This window comes from Cibotium barometz, chromosome 23, assembly GCF_041138505.1.
Source record: "Cibotium barometz isolate CiBa-2024 chromosome 23, ASM4113850v1, whole genome shotgun sequence".
NCBI classification, from domain to species: Eukaryota; Viridiplantae; Streptophyta; class Polypodiopsida; order Cyatheales; family Cibotiaceae; genus Cibotium; species Cibotium barometz.
This window is the reverse complement of record NC_141068.1, coordinates 45179064-45193271: the sequence shown is the minus strand read 5'-3', so window position 1 is coordinate 45193271 and position 14208 is coordinate 45179064. Positions and strand designations below refer to the sequence as shown.

At 41.0% G+C, this 14208-nt stretch overlaps 1 pseudogene; it reads right to left on the bottom strand.

The window, feature by feature from the left end:
* Positions 1-13272: 13272 nt before the first annotated feature.
* LOC147625995 (uncharacterized) lies at positions 13273-13926 on the bottom strand (annotated as a pseudogene).
* Positions 13927-14208: the final 282 nt, after the last annotated feature.

Below are 14208 nucleotides of genomic sequence, written 5' to 3'. Positions count from 1 at the left end.
CCAGAATACAAGGAACCCTAGAATAAATTGGATCTTAAGAAAAAGAGTTGTCCTCTACTTGGCGAGATGAGGACATCTCGCACTTTTTTAAGTGGGGTAGAATGTAAGATTCCTCCCCAGCCTTCGAGGTATACAGGAGTAAGAATCTCCCTTTTTGATCTTATAATTAGTCCCTCTCTAAAATAAAAGAAAGATTCTGTTTAAAAAAAAGGAAGACCCTTTTCCTAGAATACTTCTCAGGAGTCACGCTGTTTTAAGGATTCAGAACAATGAGTTCAGAAGTGAAAATCGGTGTTTTGGATACCAAGGTTTTGGTTTTCATTCGAGTACGGCCCAAAAGAAGTTCTTTATCTCTTGGGGAGTATAAGAACTTATCCCCCAGATATGGTGAGCCTTATATCTGAATTCAATGAAAGTAGGTGACTTAGCCTACAAGCTTCTTTTACCTCCTCATCTCAAAGTTCTTAATGCCTTCTATAGAAAATTGTGCCAAACCCAAATCATGGAAAGACGGTAAAACTTCAGTGGCAAGCTACCGTTGGCTTCTAAGTTACGCTAGCTCCTTCCTTTATATAAGTCGTAACTTTTACTTGTCGCTCACAGTAATCTTACTCCCATCGATCTCCTTTCTTCCTAATCTCCTTCATGGCTTGGCAACAAGAATTAGTTTTATCCATAATGATTCCTCACCTTCAAGACGCAAGTGAGTCTGTGAAGAAGGATTTTATAGAACAGTATGAGCGCTCACTTTTCCCTCACTTGGGAACTTCTGTAGCGCAGACCAAATGGCGGACCTATCAAGACATAACTAGGGTAACACCCTGGGGTCAGCAGCACTTCCGTAACAATGTCCGCTTGGCCATGGTTATTGAAGCTTTGGGTTTGGGTCCCCGATACTACTGCATCATGAGATCAAGGCATCTTGGGTTTTCTGAGCGAGTCTTCTTACTGGCGTGTTTTCTTCCTCATGAGAAGATATGCCTTTACCCCGTTTTTGGCTTGCCTCTCAGAGGCCCTTTTGTTAGATCACCTCATACCACTGAGATAGGTGCAGCAATAACCAACAGAATTATTCCCATAGATGAGTTACCTTATACATGCGCAGCTTGTGAGTGCTGCTTTTGTGATCATATGATGGACGGGCTTATGGAAGTGTAAAGAGTTCTTCTATCTTTACTGTATAAGTTCTGAGAATGAATAAAGTTTAAATCTTGTTCTTATCTTGAATCTTGCTCTCTTTGAGACTTTTTCTTGGTGGTTAATCCTGATTTAAATTTTTCTCTAAGTCTCATAATTCGTGCATCTTGCGAAATTATCCCAGTTTGCGAGATGAGGACATCTCGCGTTTTTTAAGTGGGGTAGAATGTAAGATTCCTCCCCCAAACCCCCTTTTGATGTCTAGTATCTTCTTCTATAATCAATCCCTCTTCAGAAATATAAAAGACTTGTTTCTAACTGTTTTAACCTAGAGAGAGAAAATATTCTAGAGAGAGAATATTCAGATTTTTAATATTTTTGGATAGAAAATTATCTCATCTTATTAAAATAAGTTCCCCTGAAACAGAAATTCAAAAAGAACTTTCCAATGTGCAATTGGAATTAATTGGAAATGTGTATAAAGGACCTTAGTCTAAGGGTCTAGATTTTCAGAAATTTTTGGATTATGGTCCAATTAAGGTTCCTATGGGCCAATAGCATCAATCCATGTGTAGGGAGGAGATAAATCCAATTTGTAAAAGAAGATACCCAAAAATGAGTAAATGCTCACATAAGATGAAGAGTTGAAAATGTACAAGGTTTATTAGTAAAAAAATTATGAGCAATATTAAAAGTATGACATATGTAAGGAAGGGGAGTTCTTTAAAAGAGGTGCATATTTCACATAAGATGAAGAGTTGAAAATGTACAAGGTTTATTAGTAAAAAAATTATGAGCAATATTAAAAGTATGACATATGTAAGGAAGGGGAGTTCTTTAAAGGAGGTGCATATTTCACATAAGATGAAGAGTTGAAAATGTACAAGGTTTATTAGTAAAAAATTATGAGCAATATTAAAAGTATGACATATGTAAGGAAGGGGAGTTCTTTAAAGGAGGTGCATATTTCACATGCTTGAATGAGTTTTAAACTCATAAAAATTGAGATATTTCATCTCTTCTCTCTCCTCATTCAAGTCTAGTTCCAAAAAGTTAGCTTAACTGACCTAAAAATGGTCAAATATTGACCAAACTGATTTAGAAAATTCTAGAATCAGTTTGTTTGGTTAGGAGCTCAATTTTTCCTATAAATAGAAGCCTCACCCTTGTTGAAAAATATATAGTGTTTATGCATCGTTACTCTACTCCACCTAAGCCAAGAACTTTGAATTCATTTAATAATTCACTAGTTTTTGGAGCTTCCCTCTTTCTTCAATCCCCATTAGTGGCTCCATCAACATACTTAACCAATTGATTGGTTGGGGGCCTCTACCGTGAACAAAGAATCAAGCAAGTTGTAAGGTAATTAGTGAATATTCATCTTTCTATAATTTCTCAATGTTTCTCTCTTCTCAACCCCTCTCAAGCTTGAGAAGTTTAATTGGTATGGTTTTTTTTAAATGCTATTGAAGTTTGAATAGTAGTGAAGAGTTACATAATTTAATAAATGCTATTGACGTTAATTTTCATTTATGTTTAAATTCTAATGATTCTTATGTAAATTCTCTCTCTCACTCAAGAAATGGTCATACTCATGACCCATTCTCAATCCAAATCAAGCTTTTCATAAAGCTTTTCCTTAACCCAAGATTAAGTTATGCTTGAGGCCAAATTAATGGCTTTTTCTTATGCTTTTAGTTTATGTATATTGATGATTCAATCCATTATGGATTAAGGATCCAATTAGAGAATCATTTTAATTATTTTCTTAATGATAAGCTTTATCCCTTAGAAAAATTGAGATTTATCAGTCATAGCAGCGGAGCTATGGCAAAATTTTTATAAAAATTATGCATAAAAAATTTTCATTCAAAGCATAAAAAGAGGACTTCCTACCATATTCTAGGAATCATCATCCTAGATTAATTGAAAGAATTTCATTATAATCATGGAGAAATTGAATTTTAATATTATGCATAAAGGATAAATTTTTATATCAAAAGTGTTATTTTTACCATTTTTATTTCATGCATAGAAGTATGCATAATGGATAAATTTTTATATCAAAAGTGTTACTTTTATCATTTTTACTTTCATGCATAGAAGTATGCATAAAGGATAAATTTTTATATCAAAAGTGTTATTTTTACCATTTCTATTTTCATGCATAGAAGTATGCATAATGGATAAATTTTTATATCAAAAGTATTACTTTTATCATTTTTATTTCATACATAAAAGTATGCATAAAAGAAAATTTTTATATCAAAAGTGTTACTTTTATCATTTTTAATTTTCATGCATAGAAGTATGCATAAAGGAAAATTTTTATATCAAAAGTGTTACTTTTATCATTTTTAATTTTCATGCATAAAAGTATGCATAAAGGAAAAATTTTTATATCAAAAGTGTTACTTTTATCATATTGGATTTCATGCATATAGGTATGCATAAAAGATATTCTTTTTATACTAAAAGTATGATTTTCCTCATAAATGGATTTTATGCTTAACTTAGATGCATAAGAGAAATTCTTTTATTCTAAAAGTATAATTCCCTACCAAATTGAAATCATGCATAAGAAGATGCATAAAAGATTGATTTTAATTTTGAAAGTGTTAGTCTCCTTAAATGGAATTTATGTATAAATAAATGTGTAGAGAAATCTTATATCAAATAAAAGAATTCTCTTTTTTTTTAAAAAAAAGATATGAAATGTGATAAGATGTGATAAGAGGTGTATGAGATGTGATAAGAATTGATAAGATGCGTATGGAAAGTGATAGGATGTGATAAGAGGTGTGATAAGAGGTGATAAGATGCTTATGAAATAAGTTAGGATGTGATAAGATGAATTAAGATGTGTATGGGGGGATGAGGTAAGAAGTGTATGTGATAGGATAAGATGTATATGGGTTGTGATAGGGCGAGAATGGATGTGATGTGAAAGATTAGATGTGAAGGTATATGGGGTTATATAAATGGGAATGTGAAAATGGATGTATGTATGTAGATGTGTGGATATGGAGATGGGAGTGTGGATGTATGAACATGAAAATGGATATATGCATGAAGATGTATATGCATAGATGTAAATGTGGATGTAGATGTGGATGTATAGATGTGAATGGATGTGGATGTATAGATGTGAATGGAAATGTGGATGTGGATGTATGTGAATGTGAATGTAGATGTGAATGTGGAATGTGGATGTATAGATGTGGATGTATGGGAATGTGGATGTGGATGTATGTGAATGTGAATGTAGATGTGGATGTATAGATGTGAATGTGGAATGTGGATGTGGATGTATGTATGTATGTGGATGTAGATGTGGATGTATGGATGTGTATGTATGAATGTGGATATGGGATGTGGATGTATAAATGAGGATGTGAAAATGGAGGTAAGCATGTAGATGTGGATGCATGGATGTGAATGTGGATGTGGATGTGGATGTGGATATGGATGTGTATGTATGAATGTGGATATGGGATGTGGATGAATAAATGAGGATGTGAAAATGGAGATAAGCATGTAGATGTGGATGTATGGATGTGAATGTGGATGTGGATGTGGATGTATGGATGTGGATATGGATGAGAATATATGATATGTGATGTGAAGGAATCTGAAGTGAAGAGATGGAAAAGGAGGTGATTGGATGAGTACACATATACATGGAATGTGGAATAAGTAATGTGGATTAATGAGGGATAATGTGGAAAAATGAGAGTTAATATAGAAACTGTATTTGTAAATGCTGTTTGTAAATGGTTGTTTTATGTCAAGAATGCTGGGGAAGCATTTTGACCGTCTTGTGATTAAGGTCGTGGAGACCTAACTGATAAAGTTGCAACTGCTGACGGAGAGTCAATGGAGGACGTCTCGCGTAGCAAGGTCGGCCGAGGTCTTGACCAGCCTCGGTTTGATTAAAATGGTGAGCTTCCAGTACGGTGGATGAGGGACCAAGGAAGCGGCCTATGAGTGAAGCGCTAGGTCACCTGCGAAGGATCCTAGAGGGTGCTGACCATACGGTGCTCGGGCTCTGGGTCGCCTAGGATACCCACGCGTGCGTCGAGGAAGATATTGGAACAAGGAGTAAGAGTTGTTTTGTGAAACCGGGCATGGATCTGGTTGATTGACCTTGCTGGTCTTCAATGGATGAGTCCATGGCTCTTTATATGGATCTGTTGGTTGATCTTGCTGATCTTCAACGAGAGTCCATCTTGATTTTTATAAGTGATTATATTGCCGAGTATTATGGGCTAGGAACTATTGAAAAGGCCCCTGTGTGGACAGGTGGTAAGCGTTCTAGTTGCCAATGATGCCATAGATACTCTGATGAAGGAATGATGGGAAATTATGAATCAACTGGATATATTGGAAGATTGTGATCAGTGGTACTATGGTTTCATTAATGGATTGTTTTAAAGTTAGCTGATGCTAAGAAAAAGGCAATTTTCATATTGGGTGTGTAAGTGGTGTGGCTAGTTTTATGTTTGCATGAAATTCCGGCTAGGGGGCCTTGGAACTCTTTTCCTTGGTACCCGGGACAAAACCTAACCAAATTCCAAATTGGATCCCATCACTACAGTGGTTGGGCGGTTGGCTAACCCATGGGATCGGATGGGGTTAGGCTGGACTGATGGATCCGTAAACCGAGACTCAATTTCTGTTATTACGATAGATGAAGTAAGTCCCGGATAGTAATTGTTCTATGGATAGGAATCAACGGCTGTGCCTCTTGATGGGGAAAAAAGCGTTGATCCCAATGATCCAAGTGCAAGTTTCTTCCTTGATCCGACCGAGTATCTTTATAGGTGCAGTTGGATCAGCGTGATCAGTAATGATCTTGACTACGTTAGAGTAAAAAAATTATCCTGGTGGAATCGCCCGTGCTTTCCGGGTAAGGGAAGTTTTTTTCGGGTTCGGTTTTGGAAAAACCGACGGATTAGTCTCTTGTCCGGATATCCGTGGACGAGGCCCGAATGTGGGACCCCTGTCCCGTGCGAGAAGTGCTACTTCCGCTGCTAGTACCCGAATCTGTTGCTCGGTGGGAACAGGGGGATCTCACACTCTCTTCCTGCTTGGCACTGCGCCATTCTGGCATCTTTCCGCGGCAATCTGTTACTGTTTGAGCCTTACTCGACCCTATTGCATACATTGGGGTGTTTTGGATTTTGCTTCCAATGTCCTTGTTGACTGTTTTATCCTCCAAGTGAGGACGGATGCATGATGGCACATTGACTCCTGTACCTTGCATATCTAGTATCATGTTATTTACACCTTTTCCCATAAAGGCGATGAGATATTTGTCGACCCAAGTGAGCCCGACAATCACTTCGAAAGTATCCATGGGCATAACTATGAAATCCAATCGCGCTTTCCATGTGCCTACCTGCACCTGCACATTGTATGCCATTTTTACATTGTCATCCTCTCCTTGTGCAAATGACATTGATAGTTTACTGGAGTCGCACACCTTCACTCCCAGCTTCTTAGCGCATTTTGGGGGGTGATGAAATTATGGGTGGCTCCCGTATCCAACATGATGTTTTGCTTTAGGCCATTCACATGAGCCTCAAAATACATATTTTGCACTATCGATAACTCTGCTACCATTCATTTTCATATTGCCTGCACGGCACCTACCCTTAGTGGGCTATCGCCTCGTCTCGAGACAAGGTTTTTGCATCCTCAATCTTGGTGATCCTCAGTCGATCCATTCGTTCATAATTATCTTCTGTCATAATGATTGCCCACACAACTTCTGCACGGGTGTGTTGGGGGAGGAGGAGGACGCCTTGCAGTATTGGAAAATCCCCCTGTATTGGTTGATTGTGGTGTCCCCCTCCTCGGCACAAAGTTTCTATTCCCAGAATTGCTCTCATAGGTTCGGGGTATGAAAGATCCACTCAACCTTGCCCCGCTTGTACTTGTCCTAGAATTTTCTCCCCGGGTTTCATTGGAGGAGTTATCATTCCTGTTTTGAGGTTTGGCACCATTCCATCCCCCTGTTCCTATTGCGTTGTTTTTACTTTGCCACTTTCTGCTCTCAATGTCGGATAGCCATTCCGCCATTGTGAGTGCCGCCTCATAATTTTCAGGCTCCTGCTTCTCGATCTCTCTGCTGGGGTTCAGTCACGCAATCTGAAAGGGAACCCATGTAATCTATCTATAGAATGCATATCCATATTCTGCAGCATAAGTTGCCTATATTTTTTGATATAATCCCGCAGTTTTCCATTTGCGTGTTTGAGGTTACGCCATTCATCACGTACCCCCTGAAGACTTCATTCCGTGGTACAAAATACTCGGCCATGTCCTTGGTAAAATCATCCCACCTTGTCCATGGCCTTTTTGCCTCACTTGCTAGAAATCATGTGTATGCATCCCCTGATAGCAATCGTGACGTCACACGGATCCAATGTTTATGAGACACTTTGTTCATGGTGAGATAATCCTCTGTCTCTCACGGATCCACCTTGTCACCACAAGCGAATCTCTTTGCCCAGTATACTTCTCCGAGGGTAACGGTTTGTACTTCCCGTATCCCTCATCTGATGACTCTGAGTCCCTCCTGTCATTCTGCCTTCTGTGTTGATGTCTGGGAGGGGACCTCGACCTCATCTGTCTTGGCGTCGACGACGAAGGTCGACTGCCATCCTTCTTGTGTAGTTGCTCAACTAAGGAGGCCAATATGCCTTCTAGCCTGTTTAGTCTGTCATCTTGGTGATCCTGCCAACTTGGCCCTGGATCCATCTTGCGTCATCCATTTGGTGTTGTCGAGTATCTATTGCTCTTGACTCGAGACGTCTGTTGTGCCTTTCACGTCGAATCCAAGCTGTTACTTCGGCGTCAAGCTTTGCCTCTCTTTCTTGCCTTGCTTTCTCCTCAATTCTTGTGGCTTCTTTTGCGTCCAAATCGTCGAAATAAGCGTTGAAAAGTCATCGAAATATCCGTCGAAAAGAGCATGGGAAATTTATTTTTTCGACGCTTTTTCCACCCTGATTTTGACGCTTTTTGCCACGGTTATCTCAACACATATATCGACAGCGCAGGTTTTTACAATAAAACAGAACCTCTCTTTTTTTGTATTTTTTTTTGTGCATGTGTGTTTTGCTTCCTCACCAAGTATGCCTCCTTTGCCCTCACTCCCATCTCCTCTTGGTTACATGTACATGTGTTGTAAAATGCCTGTGTGTGTAAGTAGGGGTAATTTTCTTGTTTTTTGCTTTCTCATTTGTTTTTGCAGGTTCTTTCTCTCTCCCAAGCTCTTCTCCACCTCCTTCTTTGCCCTCCCCTTCCCTTCCCTCCCCTCTCCTCTCCTCTTGGTTGTTAAATTGGTGTGTGTGTTGAAGAATAAACCTCCTTGTGTATCCATGCTATTCACACTTTTAGGGTTTTGTATTACTAATTATTTTCTTCACTTTTTGTTTTGTTTTGTATGTCTTCTAATCCTCTCTTTCAACTTCACCAAAAAGAGGTAAATGTTTTTCTCTTCTTTTTTTTTTCCCCGAGAAAAAAATCCTTTCATTAGTTTTAAAAAAACGCCCACTGGGCTATAAAAAACTCTCCTGCTCATAAGAAGGTAGAGCAGAGATCCAATCAAGGCTGCTAGGGAGACTCTCCCTAGGTGCAAAAAGGTACACAGATCAGTACAAATGACTAAGAGCTATATCATACAATAGGAGGGGGAAAAGCCAAACAGGCGGCCTGTAATGCCAGCGGGGGTACCCGCGTGAAGTGTATAGAAGGGGCCATTGCACCAAGTGGTGTGGAAGGCTTGGCGCTGCAAGATCGCTGCATCCGAGATACGGTCATACTGTCTACGCAGGGTGTGGATCAGCTCCTGCCAAATCCCTCGAACAGTCTCTGACTACTGGTGGCTCTAGTCTCCCCTCAAAGGCCCTGAAACACCGGGCTCTCCAGGTGAACCAGATGGTGAGGCTGTTGAGAGGAGCTCCCATCGTAAATCCCTCTCATGTGTCCAGACGGCGGACGAGAAATCCGGTGAAGGAACAAGGCGAGGTTCGCCCCTAATGAATCTGATGGCCTAGCTATCCTAGAGCTCCATCTCGTATCCCAGAGCAGGCCCTGACAAAGTCGACCAAGCAGCGGCACCCCACGTATACATGCCCTTTGGAGAGAGAGGGGGCCAAAATGCGCAGCATCCTCAGCCAAATCTGCTATGCCTGTGGATAGTCCCATAGGCAGTGTCTCTGTGTCTCCAATGGGTGGCCGCATTGGACACAGGCCGTCGGAAGACCACTGTAGACAAGCCAGGTGCCAACTGGAGAGCCCCTGTGGGCAACCAGCCCCACTGAAAAGTCAAGATCCCGCGTGCCTATCGACTAGCCCAGAGCTTGTGGCCCAAAAATCCTCCAGGAACTCCTGTGAGAGTCCTTGTAGCCGCCAATGCTCCGCTGCCGGCTGGAGAGACCATCCTCCTCACAGCAGTCAAAATATTGCAGGGTTTGGATCAATATGCCACTTCTTCCGGGAAGCGGCGGCCACTACCCGTATCCTCTGAAAGATGCACTCTGCAACCAAAGGCGACTCTGCCTCCACTCTTTGAAGTCTACCCTCATCCTGGATCTCATATAGTAGAGGCACCTACCATCCTTAGTGCAAGCTCTGACAGCAATCACGATCTCCATCTCTGTAAAGGCTCCCATCCACCATGGGGCCGTTGGCTCGAAAGGCGTGAACCACTCCTCAGTGTGAGTGCCTCTTGAATGTCATCCCTCATAATCAGCCCCCCTCTGAATTGACTTAGCCTCTCCACCTGGACCGCCTCTAGGAGACTGCAAAAGACCTGCCAGTCTCCAAAACTGCATGCTGGGCCTGCCGCCAATGGTCCCCAGGCTAGACGAGGACGAGAACCCAGCATATGACCCTGCTCAGTGCATACCGCGGGGCTCCAAATGAGCGGCTGTCTGACCCGCTCCTCATCACAAGTAGGAGGTCTCTGAGAAAGCCCCGGTCTTAGCAACTCCCAAGCTCGCAGGATGCTCAAGGCAAATCTGTCCTCCCATCCTCTACTGAGGCCTATTCCTCATCTCTATGAAGATCCATCGTATCTCTGGTACCCAAGTGCCCCCTGCTGGAGGATCCCTAGCCTGCAGTCACTGAAAAAAAAGCTCCTTCCAAGGTTCAGCGCCGCCTGGAAGCAGCCCTTGAATAATAAGCTTCCCCAATAAGGCTCTACTCTGATCAACTGGATCTATAATGCCCAAGCCCCCCTGGGCCAGCGGAAGAGTAATGCTGCCCAAGCAACCTTAGCCCGGGCTGGCTGACCGTCCCGCCCAGACCAAAGAAAGTTCCTGATCAGTCTCTGTACTTGGCTGATGCAAGAGCTCGAGAAAATCTAGCAAGACGTGATGTACCACATGGTCGCTAAAAGCACCTGATTTGTCACCACCACCCTCCCAGCCAAGGATAGCCGAGCTGTACTCCAATACAAAAGCTTCTTCCCAATGCTCAGAAGAAGCGGGGCGATCTGCTGCTCAGGTGACAAATCAAGTCCAATCTGGCATCCCAAATACCGCACTGCTGTGCCAAGAGGAATCCATCTAAAACCCGGGTCTGGGCTCCATGCCGGAGTGGGAGCGCTACTGATCCAAAAGGCCACTTTCTTACACCAATTGATCAATTCTCCTGAAGCTGCACCAAAAACCTGTAGTGACTGCTCTGCCCCTCTGAAGATTGGCCTCCTGGCCATGCAAAAATAATCTCGTGTCATCAGCAAACTCAGAATCGAGCGGGTCCTCACCCCGGACTGGTCCTCTCAAACCAACCTCCTCTGCTGTCAGATACATGCTCATAGCCTCAGCAAAGAAGAGAAAAACAAACGGGGTGAGAGGGCACCCCTACGGACTGATCTAGTCAACTCAAAACTCGGCCCCCGTCCTCCTGCCCCCATCAGCACCTGGCTACGAGCTATGGAATATAGAGCCGCCACCCCTTGAATCCAGAATGGCTCAAAACCCAGGCAAAGCATAGTGCCCTTGAGGAAACCCCAATCGACTCTATCATATGCCTTCTCAAAATCAAGAAGCATAACGACCAGGTTCTCGCCGAGAAATTTAGCTCGGGCCATCACCTCCGAGAAGGTGAAAATGTTGTCAAGGATACTGCGCTCTTTCACGACGAATCCCTGTTTACTGCTTATCACATCTTTCACAAACTTCAAAGGAAATTCAGTCTTTCTGACAAACAAATTGACAAACTAAATGACAACGCCAGTGACAACCAGATTGACAAAACACACTGCATCTTCATTGTCAAAATAACTATCAACTATCTGATTACAAAAATCTCCATATCTGTGAATGAAAAATCCGTCTTCTTCTATTTGGATAACCACTACTACTTCGCATGAAATTTCTAACTTCCATCCAGATTTCAAAAGACACTTCACACTACATCCGATTATGACAAATTAAAGACAAAAAAGTAGACAAAAGTAGCATCTAATTTTCAGTCTTAAACACTTGGCATAGCTCGGTGGCTTGAGCCATAGGCTGACTTCGGATCCACAATCCCTTGATCCGTAAACTAAACAAGCAAAGAATCTTGCAAAGATAAGCATAAACGCCATCAGAACATCCTCCTCTTTGAAATTTTGCATATCCGCTGACTTTCCATTTGAAACATAATGCTCTCCTCATTTCTGACTAATCTGCTGCAGCACTACTGACTTTTTGCTGATCTGACTTCCAATCCGTTCATTGAAATATTGCTTCCTCTGCATTTTGAAAATCGGGGCATACTCCCTTATCAAACTGAATGAAAGAAACCTGACTGTCAAATCAGATAACTCTTCCAGAATACTTAAAAATTTTGCATCATAATTCTGCCTTGAATCTGATCCAATCCTCCACACCTGTTTTGACATTATCAGATTTGTAAAACCTGCTTCACATTCATCAAATATCTGCACTTGACATCCTCCAAGTTGAATGCTATCAAAACAACCTTTGTCAAATAAATCTGAACCCAAATCTGCCCAATAGTCAACTTGATCACCAACTTTCTTCACAATGAAAACATCTTGAAAGCTAGATTGAACATTTCTCATCAATATCAGAGATTCAGATACTTCAAAACCAAAACTTTGACCCTCAACAACTTTTGCAACTTCCCTCATAAGAGTTTACTATGAAAATGTGACACCAATATGCAAGAAACCTATATTGATACACACAGACCAACTTTGATCTGAAATCTGAAAATTCCACCAAAATCAAGCAAATAATCCGCAGATAAGCCTCTGGAATCCTCTGAACCTGTTTAGATGTGATCTGATCCACAAACCATAAAAACTGATCACACTATGCATCCTATAATGCAATCCTCTTTGACCAATTTGCAACTCCAAAATTTGCAACACATGAATATCTGAATTTTGACAATCTGCCATCATCTGTATTTTAGAATTTGTCATCTACATCTGACAACCCATTTTGCACAAATTCACCTCCAATCTGTCATAAACTTGAAAGCACACATCATTCAACAAAAATATATTTGAATTGACAACAACTTTTCCCACATCCATTTTAGAATGCACATCCATCAAACTTAAGCTTAAAATTTCATCAGCCCGCATTTTAAGCATCATATGCTGATCCCCCAAATGTGTCAAACCTGCTTTGTACTATGTAACAACTTGCTCTTGACAATCCTCCTGCTCAATTTGATCCATAAGACCTGTATTTGATTCAGACCAAAAATCAATCCACTTGTTCAAATTCTTTGCAACTGAAACATCTCCTTTTGCTGAATATCAATGTGTGACATCAAAAGATGTCCTTCAAAACATTCAGAGTCAAAATTCTGATTTCCCTGATCATCCGCAATATCACTTATATAAGTCAAAATATCCGCTTGAATCCGCCAACTATCAAAATTAGCATCTGGAAACTCCTCTAGTATTCCTGCAGCACCTGAAATGTGACCATAACAATTATCTGCAACAACCATGCTTTGATGTACAAGAACGGATTTTGCTCTTGTTCCGCCATATTCCTCTGAAATACACTTGCTTGCTGGAAATTCCTCCCACTGGTTTTTTGATTGCAAAATCTGTTTATAGGGTTCAAATATCAATTCTGCAATATCTTTTGGCTACAAATCCTCCTGTGTGGATCTTTCTGGTGGAAATTCTTCTTGAACTGACATATTTGCCAAAAATTCCTCTTCAGCAAATCTGATTTCAGGGAATTCCTCCTGATTTGATTCTTTATCTGTAATTCCACACATATCATCCATGGAACCTAAAAAACAACTGAATCACATCCTCCTCTTCATTCATCTTGGTATCCGCCTCTTCAATTGCACTTTGAATGACATGAACAACATCATTGCTATGTATGATCTGCTTCTCCTCACAACATTCCTCAAATGCAAGTGACATATGTAACCTAATGTTGAGCAATGAATCTTCCTCTTCCACTCCATGAGCATACTCTAGTGGTAGGTTAGGGGCTCTTCTAGGCTCTCTTGGCCAACCTCCTTTTGCACCTCCTTCTCCTCCATCTTTGGTATCCCCACTTGATGGATTTCAATCTCCATGCCAACCCATCTGTCATCATCACTTGATTCCCCATTGAACTCATCCTCATGTGCATCCCTCAACTTCTCACATGCTTTTTGTAACTTCCCAATGCTTTTCCTACTTGAACATGACCTTCGCCTGTCTCCTTTGTGATCAGCTAACCATTCATATGCATTCTCTAAGTCATCCTCAAAATCATCTAACCTTCCCAATGCATTCTTCATTTCCTCCCAAGGTGATGCTTTATGCACTTTATGGATGATTTTATGAAACTTTGTGCATAGGTCAACCATACACCATTTCCTACATGCATCTTTATTTGAGCACTCATCAATTGCACATGGACAATCATCCACCTCATGCTTCCTACTCATGCAAATCTTGCACTTCTTCTTCTTCTTTTTACCTCCCATTATGATCACGTCATTAAAATACAACAATCATATTCAGCCCTCAAGAAAGATGCACCACACCAATCTGAGACCCATTAAATTTGCTAAACGGAG